Raw genomic sequence first — 24,657 nt, 5'->3', positions numbered from 1 at the left:
TATGGCCATTAGGGATGCCAGTAAGAATAAAATGGGGTCCGTCCTTCTTTCTCTCTTCAGACCTGCACAGGGCGTATTGGTCCTGTGCGTGCTTCACTGACTCGCTGCGCCCCCTCCCCCCCAGCCCATCCCCTAAGAAAATACCATGATTGCAGTCCTCCTGCCAAGAGAGCCCAACATGATACCATGTGACCTGCCCCTGCAGCCCGGGTGATTGGACCTGGGCTGGGCACCTCACCCAGAGCAGCCATTCAGTTAGCTGGTGGTAAATTATGGGTCATGTCAATCTGATCTATGCTCCTGGAAATTTGATTTAGAGACTATGGAGAGATGGAGGCAGTCCAGGAGCATAAAGCTGGTCTAAGGTTGAGTTGGAACCGTGGTTGGCTGAAACCTGTGTACGCTGACATGGTTGGACATGAAAGCTGACACTGTGGGGAAGAAATGATTAAAGAGCAAGGAATACAGTGGTGATAAATAGACAAAGTCTCTCTTGTCATAGAGTGAACGCCTTTAATTAGCCTCCTCTAGGGAGACCTGGAGAAGGCAACGGCACCCACTCCAGCACTCTTGCCTGGAGAATCCCAGGGATGGAGAAGTCTAGTGGGCTGCAGTCCATGGGGTTGCTAACAGTATGACACGACTGAGCGCCTTCACTTTCACTTTTCACTTTCATGCATTGGAGAAGGAAATGGCAACCCACTCCAGTGTTCTTGCCTGGAGAATCCCAGGGACGGGGGAGCCTGGTGGGCTGCCATCTATGGGGTCTCACAGAGTCGGACATGACTGAAGCGATTTAGCAGCAGCAGCAGCAGTGGAGACCTAGTTCACTGATCTAAGGAGCAAGTTATTTAAAAATCTTGGAGAAAGATTCTGTCTAGTCACAGCTGGACTAGAAACAAGCATATGAAGCACTATGATTAGACCAAACTGTGTTACATGTCGCCACTCCCGTTGCCTTCCAGAAGACTGAATGTGTGTTGGAAGAAGGGTCCTGAGCAGAAAAGCATTTAAAAAATAACAGTAGTGGATCCCTATGATTTCCCACTGCATAAGCGTGGCTGGCATTGCTGCATATCTGTCACTGAACTTAGTCTTAGAGGCATTTTCACCTTAGACCCTGGTCTGGTATGTGATCCAGTTATTTCACACTCATCCATCTCAGTGAGCTTCATCTTTTCTTGGGGCAGTTCTAGACCTCCTCCTCAAAACCAGTTATCTCAGTTACATGAAGGACCTGGGATACACAGAGGTGGGATTAATGCATGCAAAGGAATAGCCAGGCACTGCCCGATGGTGAGTTTCTAACAAGAATGTTTCCAATTAATCATCCTCACATCTCAGATGGGGAGAGGGCAAAGAGCCAGTGAGGGCCTGTCAGCACAGGCCTGCTACACGACTTCTAGTTAACAGTAGGTGCTGTTATGTGAGCAGCTGCAACCAGATCCCATCCCCTTCAACCAGATTCCACCCCCTTGTGAGCGAGCATGCAGCTAAGTTAAGTGTTCCTGGGCATGAGAGTCCAAAGGGTCATAACTGAATAAGTGAGAGCCACTGTGCCCTTTGCCACTCACTCAGGTTGCCTTCCAGGACCCAGGGGAAGCCTGCAGTTGGGTCTCAGTAGGGTTGTACCAGAGTGCAGAGTCACATCCAGGAAAGGACAAAACCTTAGAGGAAGACACAAATAATTCAGGCTGGTTCCTGGGTTGAACAGCTATAATCCAGGCAGAGGTGGAAGCAGAGATAGAAACATCTGCCTTATCTGCCAGAGGGGCAGGAGTGGTGGACAGAGGAGATGCAGCCTGTTCAGAGCTGTTAGCTGGCCGGGTGAGGCTCAAGCAAATGGGGAGGGACCTTTCAGCCCTTTCTATGGAATCTCAGAAGGGGATTCCTGTTCCAGGCCACCAGCTGAGTGGATGTGGAGGTCAATAATGCATGTTATGTAACCAACAGAAAGTGGGGGTCAAAGATATCCTAGCTCATAGAGCTTCCACCCCTTGGCCCCATTACAATTGTAATGTTTCTTCCTCATTCCAGGTGGCACGCTCCTTTCTGGGCCGTATTATCAGTTCAGTTCAGTCACTCAGTTGTGTCCGACTCTTTGCGACCCCATAGACCACAGCACACCAGGCCTCCCTGTCCATCACCAGCTCCCGGAGTTTACCCCAACTCATGTCCATTGAGTCAGTGATGCCATCCAACCATCTCATCCTCTGTCGTCCCCTTCTGCTCCTGCCCTCAATCTTTCCCAGCATCAGGGTCTTTTCCAATGAATCAGCTCTTCGCATCAGGTGGCCAAAATATTGGGGTTTCAGCTTCAACATCAGTCCTTCCAATGAACACTCAGGACTGATCTCCTTTAGGATGGACTGGTTGGATCTCCTTACTGTCTAACGGACTCTCAAGAGTCTTCTCCAACACCACAGTTCAAAAGCATCAATTCTTCCGTGCTCAGCTTTCTTTATAGTCCTACTCTCACATCCATGACCACTGGAAAAACCACAGCCTTGACTAGATGGACCTTTGTTGGCAAAGTAATGTCTCTGCTTTTGAACATGCTCTCTAGGTTGCTCATAACTTTCCTTCCAAGGAATTAAGTGTCTTTTAATTTCATGGCTGCAATCACCATCTGCAGTGATTTTGGAGCCCCCAAAAATAAACTCTGACACTGTTCCCACTGTTTTCCCATCTATCTGCCATGAAGTGATGGGGCCAGATGCCATGATCTTAGTTTTCTGAATGTTGAGCTTTAAGCCAACTTTTTCACTCTCCTCTTTCACTTTCATCAAGAGGCTCTTTAGTTCCTCTTCACTGTCTGCCATAAGGGTGGTGTCATCGGCACATCTTGAGGTTATTGATATTTCTCCTGGCAATCTTGATTCCCGTTTGTGCTTCATCCAGCCCAGCGTTTCTCATGATGTACTCTGCATATAAGTTAAATAAGCAGGGTGACAGTATACAGCCTTGACGTCCTCCTTTTCCTATTTGGAACCAGTCTGTTGTTCATCACCAAATTGCTGAGCACAGTCATGTGACCTTAGATGTCTTTCTTTGTAGAGAGAACCATTTCTTGTTAAGAAATGACAGAGTTCCCCTCCCCAGTATTAACAAATGGTAGTAACTTTTCTCTTTTTGCAACCATATTACCAGAAGCACCTCAGAGCACTACAGCACTAAGTTATAGATAGCCAGTCCTGCCAGAATCTGTCCAGGTCATTTGTAAAATATCCCAAGTAAGTCGTGAGACCTAAACTCTTGTGTGGCCTTGTTATGATGAGACCTCAAATTTTCTTTAGCTCCTCAAGTTTGACCAATGTCTTGTCTTTCATTTTCTGTAACTTACCTTTTTAATTTTCATTAATATCCAGATTTTTAGCTTCATATTTTTGTTTAGTTGGCCTGTGATAGATAGCAATATTGTTCAAAATATTTACTGCTCCATTCTGGGGCAGAATTATACTCTTCCCCTTATTGATGTCAGAATTGGTCATACAACTTTCTTTGGCCAGTGAAATGTAACCAGAAGTCACATGTGCTACTTCTGAGCAGAAGCTTTCAGAGGCATTGTGTGGCTTCCCAGTGTTCACTCTCCTTTTCTCAGGGGACTGTCAATATTCTGTACAAGGGCTGTCCCATCAACCTGGCTCCTCGAGTGGAGACAAAGTGTGGCATTGCCGCAGCTGACCCAGCCTGAGCAAGAAATAAACTTCAGTTGTCATAAGCTATTGAAGTACAGGGAATTTTTTTCCTACTAGAAAAGTTAACCTATCCTGATTAATAATGGGCCCATCTATTTCCAGGTAGATTTTGGAAACATTTCATTTCTTTTTGAAGCAAAGTCCTCAACACTCTGTGCCTTGTCTGAGGGTTCAGTGATTCTAAGACTTGTATATGAAACTATGATAGTTTCCTTGGGACTGTGGGCTATCATCCTAGTTTCTGTAGAATTTGCTGGGTCAGTAATAACAAAAGCTATCATTTACTAGGGGAATGAATGCCACACATTGAGATCTGGGATTTACACAGTCCTCACAAACGAGCCCTAAAAAATGTATAACATCATCACCATTTTCCAGGTGAGATGATTGTTATCCAAAGAGATCAAATAACTTACTCAGGGTCATGGAGGTGGTAAATGGCAAGCCAGATCCAGACTCAAGTCTGCCTGGATCTTGTCACCATGCCATGTTGTCGGAGGAAGAGGAAATGACTATCCAAATGGCCAAGGCAGTGCTTGTGCTTAGTCTCTCAGTTGTGTGCAACTCTTTGCAACCCACTGGACTGCAGCCTGCCAGGCTCCTCTGGCCATGAAATTCTTCAGGTAAGAATACTGGAGTGGGTTGCCATTTCCTTCCCCAGGGGATCTTTCCAACCTAGGGATGAACCTCCTATGTCTCCTGCATGGCAGGCAGATTCTTTACCTGCTGAGCCACTGGGGAAGCCAAGATACAAAGATATCAAGATACGAAGATTAGGTATTTTCGGATAAATCAGCAATGTAATTCCTTATTTCAGGGAATCCAAGATTCTCAATTTTCTTTCTGAGCATTGTCAGTTGAAATGGAACCTTTAGAAAGAGAAATTGATAAAAAGGAGAGAAATGGCTCTAAAGTGCCCTGTTGGACTCTGTGGTTTAATTATAATAATGCAGATCAGTTATGTGAGCACTGTCTCTGATGTGATAGTCTTGGGTCCTGGGGCAAGGGGAGGTCTCCCTAAAACAATCACAATTCTGAAGCAAAACACCACCTCCAAGGATTAGGGATGGAGTATTTATTTTGTGTAAATAGCTTCCTGGAAAGTATTTTATTAAAAAATGTTCAGAATTAATTTTTAAAATGTTTAAATTTAGTGAAACCAAACATTTACTGTATTTCATGTATAAATTTTTTTAACTTACTGAAAAATATCAAGTAAAAATGTTAATTCATACAGATATAAATGACAAGTATATGCTGCCATTCTAATATAAATGCCATCTGCTCCTGGTTTAGCTGTTTCCTTTCAGTACCCGTCCCCACTCCAGCCTGCCTTCCCCTTGGAGCTGCCACCTTTGGGGTCACTGGCTCAGCAGGACATCATCCTTCCACCATGTCTGGGTTTCTTGAGTTGGAGCTCTCAGGATCTCTATCTCTCCATTGTGTTTCAATGTGGCCAGTAATTTCTGTTTGTAGAAGTATGATTTTTCTCCTGCTGACCAGGATGCATGAGCCCGCTTGGGATTTACCCTGCCCTGTCCCTAGTAGGTAGATCTGGCTCCTCCCACCAAGTCCAGTTAAGCCACTGGCAATTTGGATGGGAAGATGTGCACAGTGGAGTTTAAAAAGCTGCCTGGTCCCGAGGGGCGAGGAGGACGTGTGGTGAGGGTATCAGTGATGGGGTGAGAGAGGCAGGGGGCAAGTGGTGTGGATTGGAAAGAGAGCCCAGTTAATTGATGACCAAAATACCAAAATAACATATTACACCAAGAAAAATGTCAGTGTTTCTGAACATCAAGTAGCATGTTACATGGAACATCAGAAAACTGAAAGCCAGTATTGCAGTTACTGGATAGATTCTTCATGATTATTATTTTAAAATGGCCTATACAGTATTTTATACAGAGCATTGTTCTTAAGACCTAGTCCAGTCATGGCTCCCATTTTCTCTGCTTTCAGTCCTGATCCAGACTCCAGCATATTCTGGGATGGGGAGGGAGACAGGCTAGGAGAGAGGTGAGGAGGGAGGTGTTGCTAAAGATGTGGCTCCAGAGAGCCAAGCCAGAAGTGAGAGCAGCTGAGCTGGCCGTTATAATATGCAGGTTTTTCTAAGTGCTATGTCTGGCAGCCGTCTTGTGCCAGCACAGAAGTAAAATCCTGTTGAAGAAGGGAGCAGGGAGCTTTTATGATGCCCAAAGATTTCCTCAAAACAGATGTTTTTGTTTCATGGCAGCCTATTCCTGAAGGAGACAGCAGAGAGATAGACTTGCTATCATTTAGCATGACTCTGTCCCCATGGTGAAATTGGCCAGCCAGAACTGGTAATGTGTTGAGGTGGTCCCCTAGTTTGGTTAGCTTCCTGGAAATGGAAAGCAGGTTTCCCTTTAATTACTGTGTTTTCCAGGGCCCCAGGCTTCAGCCTTACCCAGCACAAAATAATTTGGGTCCAGGCTCCAAAGAGGACTCCAACAGAGAGCGTAAAGACTCCAGTGCCTGAAATTGATATGTTTCTTTTCCCATCACCTCTATTCCCACACATGCCTATGACATGAATTTGAAACGCCCTGTTCATATGAAGACTGCATGCTGTTTCAAGCCACCCCAACAAGGGGTGAAGCACATTTAAGTCATCCCTTTGAGAGCAAAAGACAGAGCTGTGCTAAGCCACGCTGCAATTAGCTTTGTGCGCTTTTTGTCACAACCACAGTCTGCCGTACGTGGAACCAAGATAAAAATGCCATTCCAGCTGACTTTGACTCTGTGTGAGGACGTGAGTTTAGGCACTTATTTAAAACATAACCGCAGGCCAGCGTGCCTTTATTGAAGCACATGGATATCATTACCGCTTTTGTGTTTGGGTTGGAAGGAAATACAGCAGTTAACCACCTGAAATCTCAGTAGACAAAAGGAGAACACCATAAAGTTGCCCAACTATGAGACAAAAGATTGCAAAATATAAGTTCCATTAAAAAAGTTAGGAAATTATGTTATGTTACATACTTGAGTAGTTTTTTTTTTTTTTTTTAACAGAGAGACTAGTAGAGCTTGGTTATTACCTGTGATTAAAAGATTTCATTCCAGAAATGGAATAAGAACTGGGAAAAAAAGTCCATTGTTACGTCTTTGATCCCAATCCCATTGTATTCAGACAATGCAAACAGAATTTCTCATAAGCTTTCAGTATGCAAAACAATGAACTCATATTACTATGGTGAATTTGTGTTGCTAGTCTTTTGCCTGCAGGGATGATGACCACCATTAAGATCTCTGTCCAACAGTTTCCTTTTTGATGAGGTGCTCCACCAGACTCATTTTTATGGAACAAATCCCAGTTCAAGTCCTGAAAGATGAAAACATCCTAACCTTTAGTTCTAAATTTAGTTTTTCTGGGAAGCAAGTTGAAATCCAGAAGTCTTGAATGAAACTGAATGCTTTGGGAGGGACAGCTTGGGTTGGCTTAAATTAAAACTTGTCTCCTGAGGGCTGTAGACACCACAAATAAAGCTTTCTCTACTGCGTTCTGCTACTGTATTCAATGCACTGAGTAACTCTTAATGTTCCTAGGGTTTCCTAAATGGCCTGGAAATAAAGCGAACAGAAGAGAGCAATACATTTCACTTAACTAACTTTAACAAAGTTATTTCTTTTCAAATAGCTCATGAAAGACCTCAGTCAGAATTTTGGTGGCAATAGAAATACTTGAATCTACCAACTGCCTTGTAAGTCTCCAGACTTTAAGTACAAAGAATGAAACACCTCCTTAGATGCTATAACCTTTATAGGTCTTTATTTCTTATATTAAAAAAGAAAACCCAAACAAAAAACCATAAAGTCACCACTCTCACAACAACTGTAGGAAAACTCAGTAGACAGTCAACATTTTGTCAATGAGAAATACCTGATGTGTTATATATTTTGCTTAATAAAGACTGAGTTGTCTGTACACTAAGCCAGTTTAAGAATGTGATCTGTAACTCACAGTCTTAATTACATGGAGAAAAAGTGAATGGGTTCATTAATGCTGTGAAAAGGAACAATGACCTACCTGCCAAGTGGCAAGGTGGAAATAATTAATCTGGTCAATTAAAAAGAAACAGATAATTTAAAATGCAAAGGCTTCCAGGAGATGCCCTGCATTCTCCTATCTGGAATTGCAAATTCTTACTGCGTATTCTGATCTTCTCAATAAATGTTCTTCATCTTTTTCTTTTCTTTTCATTGTTTCTTTTTGTTATGTCTCAAATCTAATAGAAAAAAAGATCTTTCTAAGCTATTAATCACCACTTGTTTCTTTATGTCTTATGTTCTAAAATAGTTATTTATTCTAGCACGTAGTCTAGAATTCCTTTTCTTTCTTTGTTGGGAGTCTGTTATATTTTACTTTCCCTTCAATTTTTTTTTGCCCCCCCCCCCGAGTTGTAATAATATTTTTTAGAGTTCTGGAGCCCGAGCCACGCTGTGGGTTATCTAATTCCATTTACGATTCTATAATGTTGAAGCTTGCCACGGTCTGGCTGTCAGCAACCGGTTCTAAATATTGAATACATAGGGTAGTGTATTTGCTCCAAGGGACCGGAAATTAGTCAAACAGTTGCTTTTCTACAGATGTTCATAATTCCTCTTGACATTTACAAGCAAGTAGTAGTTCTTCGTCATACAGTGATCTCAAAACAACGCAGGTTGCGGCACGGATGCAGGATTCTGAGGCCACTCAGCACCGTCGCGGAAAACCTGAGCTTTGTCATCGGCGCGCCCCGCCTATCTGTGCGCTGCTGAGACGCGGGAAAAGGAACCTGTTCGTAGCTTAATCCTTTCCAGCTGGTCCAGACTTAGTCCCAAGACAAATATTACTATCATGTTCATTTTAACTATGGCAAAGCTTTATAAAAGCAGCATCCCAAGTTTTTTTTTTTTTAATCTGCTCCAGGGAAGGCTGTTTTTATGGGGGTGTCTGGCTGTAAATTTCTGGTTGCTAAGGAGGAGGGGAAAAAAAATCTCATCTGAAGAAACAAATGCTGCCATGGTGAAGTGCGACTTGAAAGTCTCTATTGCCTAGGTGTTAGACTTGGCAAATTAGAAATAGCTGGGGAGGCGAAAGACGCTTTTCCTTCATGTGCTCCAACAAAGTAGTACATATTGTCAGCTCCGCGGGAGGCGCGTGGCGGCCATATGTGCGTCGCCCAGCGAAATGGAATAAACAGCTGCTGCCAGGAATCCAGTTCCTGGCAAAGAGGCAAACCCACGTCCTCCTGTTTGCAAAATAAAAATCACCAGAGGGATTCCCCTTCCTGCAGTTCCAGCCAGTAATTTTATAAAAGCATAAAACATCGCTGTATTGTGGTTTATAATAATCCCTTACATTTGTAGAGCATTTTACAGTTTACAAAGCGCTTTACATACATTATCTCATTTGAGCCTCATAACGACCTTGGAGAGAACAAAGCACAGATTCTGTGATTCGCTGTTCACAGTTGAAGAAAGCAGAGTTCAAAGAATGATGGTGAGTCGGTGCCTTGCCGGGAACTGGCTGCGCAGAGACTTCCCGGGGCTATACAGGGGGACCCAGTGAAGGGATGCGTTTTTTGTGTAGTTCAAGTGCCAGCTGTACTGTTTCCCTTTGTGCAAACATCAACTCCTGCCAGAGGTCTTCTCCTGAACGTTTTGAAGCAGGAAGGGAGGCATGTAGGTTGGAAGGGAGCAAGGGGAGAGGAGAAAAGGTCCTCTGTGCTTGCACTGGATGTGGACTCTGGGTTGCCCTTGAAGGCAGCCAAAGCTGCTGTTTCATTTTCAGCATGTACTGCAGAGATCAGCAAGAGTCACTCTGAGCTTCAGAACTGCAGGGAAGAAAGAACTTGGATACTGTTCAGTTAATCTCAGACACTGCCGCCTCTGTGCAACCCTTTGCAGGACAACAGGCCTTTCGCAGGAATGGCCCTGCCTGTGCCTATTGCAAAAGCAGATTTACAGACAGGATCTACTAGCCTTTATCCGGGAATCCCCTCTGACCTTAGGAAATGGGGGGGCACTGATGCAGAAGAGCCCTGCCCCGTGGGATAGCAGACATCATGGGGATGTGGTGGTGGCCCGTCAGAGGTTGCTTTAGTTCTGAAATAGGGACTCACTTTCTGGCAGACACTTGGACACTTCACAGACATGTGCCTAGTTTCTTGGTTAGGTCTCACTGGGCCTGGGGTTTTGTGCTCTTTGGTTCTAACTGTAGAATTTGCCAATAGAATTAAGTGGTTAAAACACAGGTGCTGGGACCAAAATGCCAGGGCTGTATGCTTCCCAACAACGTGAGCTTGAGCAAATTCACTTAAGCTTTCTCTGGTGTCAGAGGTATGCCTTACTGAACAGATGAGGGTATTCTGTTAATAAAACCTGCTTCGTGGATTATTGTAAGAATTAAATGATTATTATTTGTAAAGTGCTTAGGGCAGTGCGTGGTGCAAAGTGAGGGCTCTATCAGGCTTTGTCAAATCCAGTGAGGCTGTACATTGGGCAGCAGAAGGCCAACCCCAGCAAGCCCTTTCTTTTTCCCTGATGGTGTCCCAGTTTTGGAGAGAGGTGGCATCCGTCCTTCCTTCTCAGCTTTGACCCAGATGTACCTTCTCAGGATCCCCAAAGGAGATTCACAAACCAGGAGACACTGCTTCACACAATTTGGCCCCCGATCTTTTCAGTCTGTAAAGCAATTTCAGTCTATGGGAACATAATACATTTTGTTTGACTGTATTTACATTGTTGGCGTCAAAGTAAAAATTGCCCTGGATAAAGTTAAACATTCGAGGAAGACTATTCAAGGATGTTGCGATGCCACGCCAGAACTCAGTCTGAAATTAGCTCCACTGAAACAAAAAACATTGAGGGTGAAAGGAAGATCCTGGGCCATGATCATATCTTTACAGTGAGAGGTAGTCTTGTGTCTTGAGGTGAGGTGCCCGCAGACGATGGGCTCTTACTCTCCCATTGAAACTGAAAGATGGTGGTGCCGTCTGCTTTAATAATTATATTTTAAGCTCCCAGGTCCATGAGAAGTATATTCCTGGGTTGTCAAACTGTCAGGGGACTTTAAAAAAAAGATTTACATATACCTTGAAGGGGTAGAAAAAGAACTTACAAGTTTTATAAAGAAAATGCTCTAGGAAAAGGGAAGTCAGGGACCAGAATCAGGAAGAAACCTATCCAGAGTTTAATCAAGCTGAGGGAAATGTTAAGGCTGTCTTGGTCATCTGTGTTTTAGAAACTGGATGGAAATTTGATGCAAAATGTTGCTTTCACAGACTTCCTTTGGATGGTGAACAAAAGCAGTTTGGTTTCTCTATTAGACCGTGATAATGGCCCAGTATCTTTTGGTGGTGCTAATGGTAAAGAATCTTCCTGCCAATGCAGGAGACATGGGTTCGATCCCTGGATGGGAAAGATGCCCTGGAGTAGGCAGTGGCACCCCACTCTGAGATTCTTGCCTGAAAATTCCCATGGACAGAGGAGCCTGATGGGCTGCAGTTCATGGGGCCACAAAGAGTCGGACACGACTGAGTAACTTAGCACGTCTTGTGCTGGAGTGTCCAACCTTAGCCCTTTCCTCTTTCAGAGGGCAGCTAACTCTCTAAGAAGGAGAAAGCCTCATTTTCCTTTCTGTGTTGAGCCCTCTGAGACCTGGTCTAATTAGTAAGGTAAAAATCTCTCCCCTGGACCAGAGACCGACAGTTTGTCCTTGAATTCATCAAGGCTCCATGGTTTTGGAAAGAACAACTTAACAGAGAAAAGTCAGGGCTAGCTAATTTGGAAGTTGCCATGAACCTCAAAGGGGGTGCACTTTAAAGTGGTAGGTGGGCCCCCTCAAAGGAAGAAGACCCTTTATGGATTACTACTCCCAACCTGAGCCCCGTTAGCTCATCAGCCCTCAAGTGCACAACCATTTCCTTTGGGAAATCTCTACTTCCATCCACTCCCAGTCATTGAGTCTGCAAAAACCATCTGGAACTTCAGCAAAATGGTTAGTGATGCCTCTTGGTCTTTAAACCCCACAGAGCAGCCAGGGAGGAGGGCTTCTTGTTGCATGGAGATGGGTAGAAGACCTGGAATCTGCTGGTCAGATTCATTTTTCATGTTCTCAATCAAGGTGAGCTGCAAGCATGCTCATTCCTTTACCCCATATGTTGTGTCTGACAGTCCCACCCAATGGCCACATTCATTTTCAGGGATGACACAGTCTAAATTGATCTTGAGAAGTATTTCTCAAATTTGCAAGGTCCCTTTCTCTCCTCACCCACTTTTCCCTCTTTCTTCCTCTTCCCCTGAAACAGCCCCATTTTTGTGCAGAACAGTGTTTGTTTGTTTTTCTGCTCTACCCTGGGGTGAGCTCAGTGGAAAGGAGAAGATGATTGGAATATTAAAGGAGCTGCATTGCCCAAGGGCCCTTCCCAGCCTCCTGGGGACCTTTGGTGAATGATTAAGGGGTAGGAAGGGTTTCCCTGATTGCTCAGACTGTAAAGAATCCGCCTGCAATGCGGGAGACCTGGGTTCAATCCCTGGATTGGGAAGATCCCCTGGAGGAGGGCATGGCAACCCACTCCAGTATTCTTGCCTAGAGAATCCCCATGGACAGAGGAGCCTGGCGGGCTACAGTCCATGGGGTCACAAAGAGTCGGACGTGACTGAGTGACTAAGCACAGCAAAGGGTGGGGAAGTTGCTGGTTCTTGCCTTAGCCCCTGGGATTTGGCTGTAGAAATAAACAGTTATAGTTAAATTGTTATATTTTAGCCTCTCAAAAAGGAACCACTTTCAGCCTTCAAGCAGACCCTGATCAGCAGAAGACAAGGTTAAGGGTCAACAGAGTTTTAAGCAAGACACAGGAGAACACGGGGTCCTCTGTTGTTCGCCACACGCAGGCCTGATTCAGGTCAAGGTGGAGCCCCCAGCAGCAGGAGTGCACACTAACCTTTGTCCCAGGCAGTGCTTTAAAAGGACCCACCTGCTTTTCATGTTGGTTCCAAGAGGGTAGAGCATCCTTAGTGTGGCCCCAGCACAAAGAGAATCCGGGGCAGAAACAAAAAGCATTCTGGATGGTATGTAAACAGACATGGGCTCTGATCTGGAGTTTAGAAGGCGAGAAATGACTCATCTTCACAGAAAAGGCCCACAGGCTGCCGTCTGGAGCTCTAGGAAGACAGCCTTTTGAACTCACCATAAGCCACAGCTGAGTGTGTTCAAAAGGCTAACTAAACACAGAACAACCAGGTAAGAAATACATGCCATAATATGAACGGCCTCAAAGCCCAGCCCAAAGCAGCTACCTCATTTTCGGAGCCCAGTGCAACATGCAGATGTGAAGTCCCTTGTTTATAAATTATTAAGAATTTCAAAACAGTGACAGCAGAGGATTAAAACAAGCACAGGGACTCTTCTCTGCGTACAGCCTTATGTGATCATACAGCCATCCATAGCATTGGCCCTGTGTCTCCAGCAGAATTAATTCAGATGTGTAGGATGTGCCATCAAAACTCATTGCTGCCTAAATCTTACCTAGCAGTCAGAGAAAGAACTTTGTCCTCTTGACAGAGCAGTGATATCAGAGGGGTAAGGGGATGGGCAGTGGGCCTCCCCAGAATCCATTCTGAACAAAAATGTCTTTACTCTGTACTGGAGACTGACTCCCTGTTCCTCTTCCTTCCTTTCCTTCAGAGAAGAACTTGCCTTTTTTTTGGGGGGGGGGTTCCCATTTTTCGTGATCTACTGGTATCTGTGCCCGGTCTGGAGTTCCCCTGGTTCTGTGAAAAGGCTTCCTTTACACATGATTTCTTTCCCACCCTCCTCCTTCTTAGCAAACACACAGCTCTTTAAAAGACTCTGACTTTTTTTTTTTTTTGCAAGTTCTGTGGCTTTTATTAAATATATACTGTAATACCAAACTGTGATTACATGATGTCTGGCTTTCCCTGAACTCAAATTTAATATCCTGAAAAATGGGAAGCTTTATTGCAAGGCTGAAGTATACCAGGAGTGGGGGACTTGAGGGCGAGCGCACATGGGTCTGTTGATTGCTTTTATTCCCCCTTCTAAGATCTCTACCTGGTCATGGTTTGGTACTTTATCCTCCACTTTACGTTTTAGATTGCCTTTTTTATCCTCTTGAATTATGTTCATTACACAGTGATTCTAGACATTATTTCAGAAGACAAATAATTTATAATTCTACACCCTTAATACTGTTTTCAGCCTTAATACTCTGTTTCCACATTCTGTTATTGTCCTGGATTATATTTTTGATTGGTGCATTCATAATGGAGTTATAGGTTTTTGTCTTGGTATAGTTGAATTTTAATCCCTTTCATACTCATAAAGGTGAAACACATTTATAAACTTAAAGGAGATGAATGAACAATAAACAAGAAGTGTTAGAACTGCCTGCAAATGGAAGCAATAATCATTTAGAGACCGAGAGTCTAATAAAATGGAGCTGAAGTGATCCTAGTGGTTACTGGTCCTGTGCCTTTATTTTGCAGAAAAGGAAACTGAGGCCCTGACATTAAATAACCTGCCACACAGGTCCTAGGGGGCAGTCAGGATTAAACAGGCTGTAAGTGCCTGTTTAAAAATACAGGCTGAGCAGTACTGCTTCCACACTAGTGTCTTTGGTGGGACATCAGATCTTCGAGTGTCTATCCTTCATTTGTGATTTGAGGGCGTTGGAACAGATTTGAATCCAACTTGAAACGGACACAATGACCCCTGCCTAGTCAGCCCAGGACACACATAATGAAAAATATGGTAGCAATTACAACATTCAGTGTTGAACACTGGCTCACCAGATCCTGAGGAAAGCTGAAGACTGGATCTCAAACTGGATTTGTGCAGCACATTCACTGCCGGACTGTTCTGTAGGTTAGTGGGCTTCTTTTAAAATTACTAACTCAGAGGAAAGTGAGAGGGTTCTAAGCACGCAAGTGGACGGGCCATCCTCTTTCAAGTGGAGTAAACCATCCCTTCGACTGTTCAGAATGCTTCTCAAGTAGAATAAGGCGCCCTCTACTGGTAGGACCACGAAAAATCAGAACTTGTTAGGTTTGTGAGAAATGGGAGGAAAAAAAATCCTAGGATCAGAACAGATTCGAATTGCAAAGAAACATGAAGAAATGACTAGTTTAAGAATCTCAACTTTCCAGACAAGAAACATGGATCTAGAAAGTTTAAAACTTTTCTCATAAAATTGTTAGCAACATTCTTCTGAGGAAATGTTCATGTAAGTGGCAAAAATCTCTTTGTTAAAATGTAAAGTTAGCTTTCTAAAAATAGAAGCCTCTTGACAAGTACTCACCGAGTCAGAAAGGAATGTGTGTTGTTGTGTCTGACTCTGTGACTCTGTACTATGGCCCGCCAGGCTCCTCTGTCCATGGGATTTTTTCAGGCAAGAATACTGGAGTGGGTAGCCATTTCCTCCTCCAGGGGAATCTTCCTAACCTAGGGATCAAACCCGTGTCTCCTACATTGCAGATGGATTCTTTACTGCTGAGCCATCAGGGAAGCCCCTCAAAAATGGATACAAACCCCATTTTTGCTCAGGGAAGAGTATGGTTCTCTCACCTTCACATGAAATTCTGTACTCCATTTGCTAAACCAAGGTTTTCTAAACTGTAGTCATTCAAGTCACTGACCTGCTTTTTGCCATAGCCAAGTACTCTGTCTTAATATTTAATATTTTTCTTTCAATCACGTCATTTTTTAATTTCAGCCTCTTCCCGTGCAATAGAATCCTTGAAATTTCAAGTTTACTGTGTTGTGTGTGTGTGAAACAATGTTCTTTTTAAAAGATTTTTTGACATAAACCATTTTTTTATAAAAAATTATTATTAATTTTAATTTTGGCTGTGCGGGTCTTTGTTGCTGTGCGGGCTTCTCTCTAGTTCCTGTGAGCTGGGGCTGCTCTCTAGCTGCGCTGCAGGCTTCTCATTGCAGTGCTTCTCTGGTTGCAGAGCCCAGGCTCAAGGGCGCTCAGGCGTCAGTGATTGTGGCACGTGGGCTCAGTAGTTGCGGCTCCACTCCCCAGCTCTAGGACACAGGCTCAATAGTTGTGGCGCATGCAATTAATTGCTCCAAGGCATGTGGGATCTTCCTGGATCAGGGATCGAACTCAGGCCTCCTGCACTGGCAGGCAGGTTCTTTACCACTGAGCCACCAGGGAAGCCCAACAATGTTCTTTTTGTGTGCCAATTAAATTCATCTCATTTAATTATCTCATATATAAAGTGCTTTACAAAACACTGAGGTAGATATATTTCATTTAAATGGTGTAAATATAGTGGCCATAATTTCATTTTTCCATTCACAGCAAGTTGTTTATTGCTTTTCTTCACCTGGTCTCTCCCTCCTGCCCTACCCGCTGTCTTGAAGTCTTCCTTCATCCCCTTTCCATTCTTTCAGTCTTTTGGTTCAGTATTCACATTTCCTTTTCCCCAGTGAGGTGAAGAAAACTTTCTCTCCCTATGGCCCACTGGGGACTGTGCCTCATTTGATATTGAACTCCAGGAAACCATATTGAAACAAACTGGGATTTGACAGAATGAATAAAAAGACCTTTGTATTCTTGTCTTTTTCTAGGAATTGAGGCTTGAGGAATATTGAAAAGTGATGTTATTTCTATTTCATCCTTATAGTCAGCCTCCTCTGAGGAAATGGCACATAAACACAGAAAGTCCAGTGTATAAAAACACATTTAATAAATGATTCCTTGAAGAATATACTGGAGAGTCTGTTTTTGTTCAGGCACTGTGAAAGCTGTAATACCTATAGGGGAGAATGGAGATGAGAAAAAGTTTGATCTTCATGAAATCTTTTCCTTTATTAAACATTCCTGTGGAATTAATCCAAGCTTTGTTTCTTCCAGAATAAAGGGCTTCATTATGCATTTATTGCTGGATGAATATACTCAGTTGCCAGTTGGTTGTAACTTGGTGCCAGGATGAACCCCCATTATTTACAGTAGATTATCTGTATTGAAGCTGATCTGAAAAGGATCAGTTTTGAAATCTCTTGTCATTATCATCTATTTTCTTTGTTGAACCTACTGTATCATCTTTGTTGGCCCTTAATGAAAAGTGAATGAATAACCTTTTGACAGAAATATTTATATTTGTAAGCTCAGAAAGAGTTGTTCCAAATTCAAGCTGTTTTATAATAAGTGCAGAGAAAACTCTTCTCCCAAAGGAAAGCGTGTCATGACTGAATTTTCCTTTTAGTAATACTTACATAGTAGTTTCAGAATCATATGGAAAATTTTTACAAAATAACCTATGACTAGCCCAAACATAAATTGAAACTAAAGTTACGGCAATATGATTCTATATACTTTCTTATTCGAGGGGAAATTTAAGCATCTTCAATCCTAACAACAATTGATTTTAAAAACACTAGTGCAAGACTCCAGGACCCCTGCGAGGAGTGGGTGCTCTGCATGTACCACGGCTCCCTGAAGAGATTCCTTCTGATGGCAAACAGATGCAGACCCCATAGAGAGGCGGATGTCCTCTGCAGCCATCACAGGGATATACGCGCCTTTGAAATGACATCAGCCAGGAAATAAGTGACTGGAGTTTCAGATTTCACAGAAGGATTTTACTTTGCTTTTTGTAGGCCCAAAGATGGCAGAAGGAGGCAATAAATTCTGGCTTAGAACCTCTCCCAGTAGATGTTTAAAGAGATTATATTAGTAAATCAACTGTCCCAATCCCCCTATGTGATATGGACCATCCGGTTTGGGTTTGAATTTCTTTTGTCTTTCTTGTAGAGAACTGATATAAGCCAACAATTCAGAATAAGTTGGACAGAAAGGTGGAATACAGTACTGGGAGGATTATCAAGAACTAAAGGAATTATTTTTTATGAAGTTTTTCCTGTAACTAGATTTATGACTGGAAAGGGCCAAAGCTGAAACCGTGCAGTAAGGAGATTAGCGTTTCTCACTGGAGAAAAGATAAGATCGCCTCACTTTAGCTTAGCGCATGGGTTTACTGTTCATGAGTGAATACTGCTCTTGTTTCCAGTTTCATCTTTACTCTTCTATTATAACTGTGCTTTTAGTGAAACACTCTTACATAAATGTGGAGGAAATTCTAAAATTGAGGAATATATTTTCCACATGAGTCACTATACACATTGATGTTTATCTTGTGGTTCTGCCAAGAAACAGTGAGCAAGGCTTAGACTTACAGCAGTTCATTTGGGTAGGCCAAAACAATTCTCATTTACTTCTACCTAAGTGAACACTCACCCAAGAATACGAAGGCACACCAAATCTTACGAATAGCCACTGCAATTTCAAATGACTGGACGAGCAGTTAATACTAATGAAGTCAAGGTTGCAGGCAATGTCTTTACAAAGGCCAGCTGAATCACTGGTGCCTAAGGAATGGTGCTGGATCTGAAGGACGACTGGATGACTAATGTGTTAGGAATATGGATAAAAATTCATCACCTCCTGGACAACACTCAAAATGTATGACCTAAATATGGTGAATGTGGTCTGGATGCTTTTAGACACAAGTAGCAGAGAAATCTGGCTCAAATAAATTTAATCAGTTATATTTTCCATTGTATAGGAGACCCAGAAGTAAGTCAGGCTCTAGAACAGCCGATACAGTGGCTCAAAGATACCATCAAAGACTTGAGTTCTTTCTTTTTCTTTGATATCTCAAAGTCATCCTTTAGATTGGTTTCTGTGACAGTCATACAATGGGGGCAGCAGATTCAGATCTATAACACAGAGAAAGAAAAAGTCCTTCTTACATCCTTTTTTTTTTAAGAGATGATAAAACTTTTTCAGCAGCCCTTCCCATGCCTTGGAAAATATTGGTTCACACGGGTTTTTCTAACGAAAAGGGGGATTTCAACAATGGGCTTAGATGAATAGTTCTCAACTACATTTTGAAAGTTGAGAAAAATACTGATACCTGGGTTCTATCCTCAGAGATCCTAAGATGCAGTGTAGGGTACTGAGAGTTTTAAAAGCTCTGTGGGTGATTCTAATTTGTAGGTAAGCATTTGAGAATCATAAATTTAGACCAAATTTCCAGAAGTGGGGGTAGAATAGGAGTAGGGAATGGATACTGAATTATAAACCACTATAGTCATTAAATATTGTTGCATTTGCAATGTAAATTTTAAAAGGTGAATGTTAATCTATAAATGCACACATGAGATTTGAGTCAAGTTTGGAGGAATTAATATTTATAACAAGACCAGATGAATGTGGTCTATACTAGGAGAACAAATTAGATGCATCCAAAGCCAACAGAGGCAGAAGATATTAAGAAGAGGTGGCAAGAATACACAGAAGAACTGTACAAAAAAAATCTTCACAACCCAGATAATCACGATGGTATGATCACTCACCTAGACCCAGACATCCTGGAATGTGAAGTCAAGTGGGCCTTAGGAAGCATCACTACGAACAAAGCTAGTGGAGGTGATGGAATTCTAGTTGAGCTCTTTCAAATCCTGAAAGATGATGCTGTGAAAGTGCTGCACTCATTATGCCAGCAAATTTGGAAAACTCAGCAGTGGCCACAGGACTGGAAAAGGTCAGTTTTCATTCCAATCCCAAAGAAGGGCAATGCCAAAGAATGCTCAAACTACCGCACAATTGCACTCACCTCACACGCTAGTAAAGAAATGCTCAAAATTCTCCAAGGCAAGCTTCAGCAATACGTGAACCGTGAACTTCCAGATGTTCAAGCTGGTTTTAGAAAAGGCAAAGGGACCAGAGATCAAATTGCCAACATCTGCTGGATCATGGAAAAAGGAAGAGAGTTCTAGAAAAACATCTATTTCTGCTTTATTGACTATGCCAAAGCCTTTGTGTGAATCACAAGAAACTGTGGAAAATTCTGAAAGAGATGGGAATACCAGACCACCTGCCCTGCCTCTTGAGAAACCTGTATGCAGTTCAGGAAGCAACAGTTAGAACTGGACATGGAACAACAGACTGGTTCCAAATAGGAAAAGGAGTATGTCAAAGCTGTATATTGTCAGCCTGCTTATTTAACTTATATGCAGAGTACATCATGAGAAATGCTGGGCTGGAAGAAACACAAGCTGGAATCAAGATTGTGGGGAGAAATATCAATAACCTCAGATATGCAGATGACACCACCCTTATTGCTGAAAGTGAAGAAGAACTAAAGAGCCTCTTGATGAAAGTGAAAGAGGAGAGTGAAAACATTGGCTTAAAACTCAACATTCAGAAAACTAAGGTCATGGCATCCGGTCCCATCACTTTGTGGCAAATAGATGGGGAAACAGTGGAAACAGTGGCTGACTTTATTTTTGGGGGCTCCAAAATCACTGCAGATGGTGATTGCAGACATGAAATTAAAAAATGCTTACTCCTTGGAAGAAAAGTTATGACCAACCTAGACAGCATATTAAAAAGCAGAGACATTACTTACAAAGGTCCATCTAGTCAAGGCTATGGTTTTTCCAGTAGTCAGGTATGGATGTGAGAGTTGGAATGTAAAGAAAGCTGAGTGCTGAAGAATTGATGCTTTTGAACTGTGGTGTTGGAAAAGACTCTTGAGAGTCCTTTGGAGTGCAAGGAGATCCAACCAGTCCATCCTAGAGGAGATCAATCCTGGGTGTTCATTGGAAGGACTGATGTTGAAGCTGAAACTCCAATACTTTGGCTAACTGATGCGAAGAGCTGACTCATTTGAAAAGACCCTGATGCTGGGAAAGATTGAGGACAGGAGGAGAAGGGAACGACAGAGGAGATGGTTGGATGGCATCACTGACTCAATGGACATGTGTTTGAGTAAACTCCGAGAGTTGGTGATGGACAAGGCCTGGTGTGCTGTAGTTCATGGTGTTGCAAACAGTCGGAATCGACTGAGTGACTGAACTGAACTCAACTAAAAGGCAATTAAAACCATTTATAAGATATTATAAATATTAAATATCATATTAAATAATCAGCAACAAGGGAAGTAGTAAAAGTCATGGCTCTGGAAAAAGGAATGCTTAACATTGATAGAGTCAGAATAATTTTGGGGAAAAAAGAACCTAAGAAGTGGAATGAGGTTGAGTGGAAAGAGCACAGGAGTTGAGCCAAAAGCTCTGTATTCTGATCCTGGTATGGCCTCTATTTGTTCTTGGACAAGTCCTAGTAATATCTGTGAGCCTCAGATATTTTAGTTTTGATCTGCATTTCCATAATAATTAATGATGTTGAACATTTTTTCATGTGCCTCCTGGCCATCTGTATGTTGTCGTCTTTGGAGAAATGTCTACTTATTTCTTCTGCCCATGTCTTGATTGGGTTGTTTGGTTTTTTGTTGTTGAGTTGTATGAGCTGTTTGCATATTTTGGAAATTAAGCCCTTATGGGTCACATCATTTGCAAATATTTTCTCCCATTTCATTGGTTGTCTTTTCATTTGTTTGTGGTTTCCTTTACTATAGAAACACATCTAACTTTGATTAGTTCCCATTTGTTCCTGTTATGATTTGATTCTTGAAACTTACAAAAAAAATTTACTTGTCTGCACCGGGTCTTAGTTGCAGCATGCGGATCTTTTTTAGTCGCAGCATGCAGAATCCTTAGTTGCAGCATGCAAAGTCATAGTTTCGGCCTGTGGGATCTAGTTCCCTGACCAGGGATCAAACCTGGGCCCCCTGCACTGGGGGCTTGGTGTCTTAGCCACTGGACCACCAGGAAGTCCCAATTCCTGAAGTGTTTACTTTATATTAGGATGTAACCATCTCTTGTGATATATATATATAGTATTTCTTGACTTAAAGATAAATTTAAATGTTTTCTAGTCTCCAAAGTATATATTATCCTTTCTGGTATATGAACTACATAAATTACAGGAGATGACTTTGGCAGATTTGGAATAACTGAGACCAAGAGGTTGAGTCTTCACAGAATAGGCTCTTACCATGTATAGCAGAGACAGAAATACTAACCAGCCAGTAATTTCTTGGAAAGTCTTGACAAGATCTTTAAGAGTCTTTGGATGCTCTGTGGACAAACTTTTTAGAGCAGTTGCCATGAGTGCTGGTGAAACCTTTCATCATATGTCATTTATCTGAGGCATTTGCCTCTTGTACTAAAATAATTGGAAATAAAATAATAAAATAATAACAACAAATGCTTGCTCACACAGCTTTCTTGGGTCCTGATAGCACAGTGCAGCTTTAGCCATTTTGTAGTTTTTGACCTGAGGTACCCAGTCATTGATAAATGATGTTTAATTTCACAAATATGTGCAAATTGCACTTTTGAGCAAGGCCTTGGACTTAGTGTACATGTTCACCTGATAATATTCACAGTCAATTTATTGACTGACCCTACTTTAACAAATGCTCATTTTTCATACTAGAAATATGCATAGAACTCTATTTTCTAATAGTTTTTCCCTATGAAGGCAATTCATTTTCTAATATGTACATATTTTGCTGTAGACAAGAGTTCAGTATGTGATAGATCAAACCTGGCCCAAATCCAAGGGAGTTGATTTAAACACCCAAAAGAACCTCAATAGGGGGATTCAAGTACAAAGTAATCACCTCAAACTACCCCATACAGTCTCCAGCCAAGATAATATTTTTAAAAAGACATTATACCTAATATAAAGCAAAATGTTTAAAAAGACCACAATATACCTATAACTAATGAATTAATTACCTTATGCCTAATCCCCAGCTCTGTTTTTCAGTATAAAATGATTATGATACAGAAAAGGAAGTATGCTCTAGACTTAAGAGTAAAATTAATCCCCAGTGTTGTGGAACATTTTAAGTAGTGACAGTATTGTACATCTTCATAAGTCACTGTTGTTCTATTGAGATCAAAGAAAGGTTTTTTTAAAAAGTATAGGAGTTCCTGCAAGTATACAAACAAAGCTCACCGTATTCTACAAATTCTACAGAGACAGTGCTTTTAGTGATTCCTTTTAAAATTTTCCTCTGGCTTTACTAATTTAAGAATCACTTTTTATTGATATGTTATTTCAATTTGCAAAAATGCATGGTTAAATTGGTCTAAAGTCATCTTGATAATCATAGTGCTAGCTTACCTGACGCATTGCTAAAACGTTGGTATGCATGTTTAATACCTGCTTATGGTTTCAACCACCAGCTGTCAGAAAATTACTCCTTTTACAATTGACAAAAGGCAAAAAATAAAGGATAAAAAAGAAAAAGAAAAGAGGGTGTGTGGTAAGGGAGAGATATTTGTTATTTCTTGTCTTGTGATACATTTTATAGCAATAAACACTGCTACCTCCTAAATAGAGCCTTTGAAGGCAAAAAAAGAAGCCGCTCCAAAAGAAAGCTTTATAAACTGGAAATTATCTTCCTGTTCTTTGTGGCTTTGTCCTTTTGAAAGTCTGCATGACCTCTCTGCATATTAAAACAAGGGTGTGAGGACTGATGACTCGACTGAGTGAGTGAGTTACAGAAAAGTAGCTCTGGCATCTGTTACTTCCACTCTGTTATCCATTACTGCTGTTCTGTTAATGGCAGCAGACACTTGATTAACTACCGAGATTTGGACATGAAGGGGATCCAAGGTGGGCTGTAAAGTAAACCACAAAGCTAAAGCTCTGTTTCATCTTCACCTCAATGTTCCTTTCTTTACAAATTTCTGGCAGACTGGCAGCTGGAGGCCTCACTTCAGGGACATGAGAGACTATTTCAAGAATAACTGATTTTAAAAATTCATACTATAATAACTTGTTAATAAAACTCCAGAAATATATATAATTTTTGGTATATCCTCTTAGGGAATAATTAAAAGCACATATCCCCTTCTCCAATAAATACACATCAGTAGATAAACTTAGAGAGATTGAGAAGTAATTTATAAATATTTACAAAATTCTTAATTTATGCACAACCATAGCAGAGAACGAGGATTGCTTTATAATACATTTTCATAGCTAGAGCTATAACCAAATCTCCAAGTGAAAAAAAGACAAAAATCCAAATTTCTTAGTAGTTGTCAAAATGTTAATGCATCCACTGAGATAACAACAACATTTACCTGAGGGTTTAATGTTTACTGTCATAAGTAAAAATACCAAAAAACATTTGTTAATACAAATAAATATTGTGTTTCCTGAGTGACTTATTAATATATATTAATATTAATATATATTAATAATTATAATAACTTATTAATATATATTCATGCCATAAAAAGAGGCAGCTTTCTTCTGTATGACTTACATAGAAGCAGATGTTGTAGCTGGAAGGAACTGTGAAGAGCATCTAGTAGTTCAAATGACTGGGGCCTCAGTGGGTAAGTGAATTTCTTAAGGCCTAAAACTTGACTGGGGAAAGTCTGAAACTCAGTACCTTAGTCGTTTCATTATCAGCTCAGTGCTCACTTCCTCCTGCCTTGAACTCATTATAGTGTCCACTCCTGATATTTGTTAGTATTCACAAGGAGGCACAATTGATTCTAAAAAGTAAAACATGGAATGTGAAGGGAAAGTTTGATTATGAAACTTAAGACCAATCAAGCAACCAAATTATGGAAGAAAAATGAAGTCATGAACCAAACTTCATACCTGAAAAAAAACAGTTCTTATTCATTTAGTACTTGTACTTCTCGAAGAACTTAGCCCAGGGTCCAAACTCAACATTGCTGAGATCTACAAAGTTGAAGGACTTAAAAAATAGAGTGAAGGCATTAAGTTTTAATAAGAATTGGTCCTACTGGACAGCACAGTCTATCCTGAGATAGCACAATGAACCTATATTTATTTGCTGATTAAGACATGGTCCAGGGACTTCCCTGGTGGTCTAGTGGTTAAGATTTTGCACTTCCACTGCGAGGGGCTTGGGTTGGATCCCTGGCGTGGGGGGAACTAAGGTCCTGCATGCCACACTGCACTGCCAAAAGAAATGGTCCAGCCATGGACCATTATATACCGGTCACCAGAGTAATGCAAACACA

Source organism: Bubalus kerabau, chromosome 3 (assembly GCF_029407905.1).
Source record: "Bubalus kerabau isolate K-KA32 ecotype Philippines breed swamp buffalo chromosome 3, PCC_UOA_SB_1v2, whole genome shotgun sequence".
NCBI classification, from domain to species: Eukaryota; Metazoa; Chordata; class Mammalia; order Artiodactyla; family Bovidae; genus Bubalus; species Bubalus kerabau.
Note: the sequence above shows the minus strand (reverse complement) of the source record.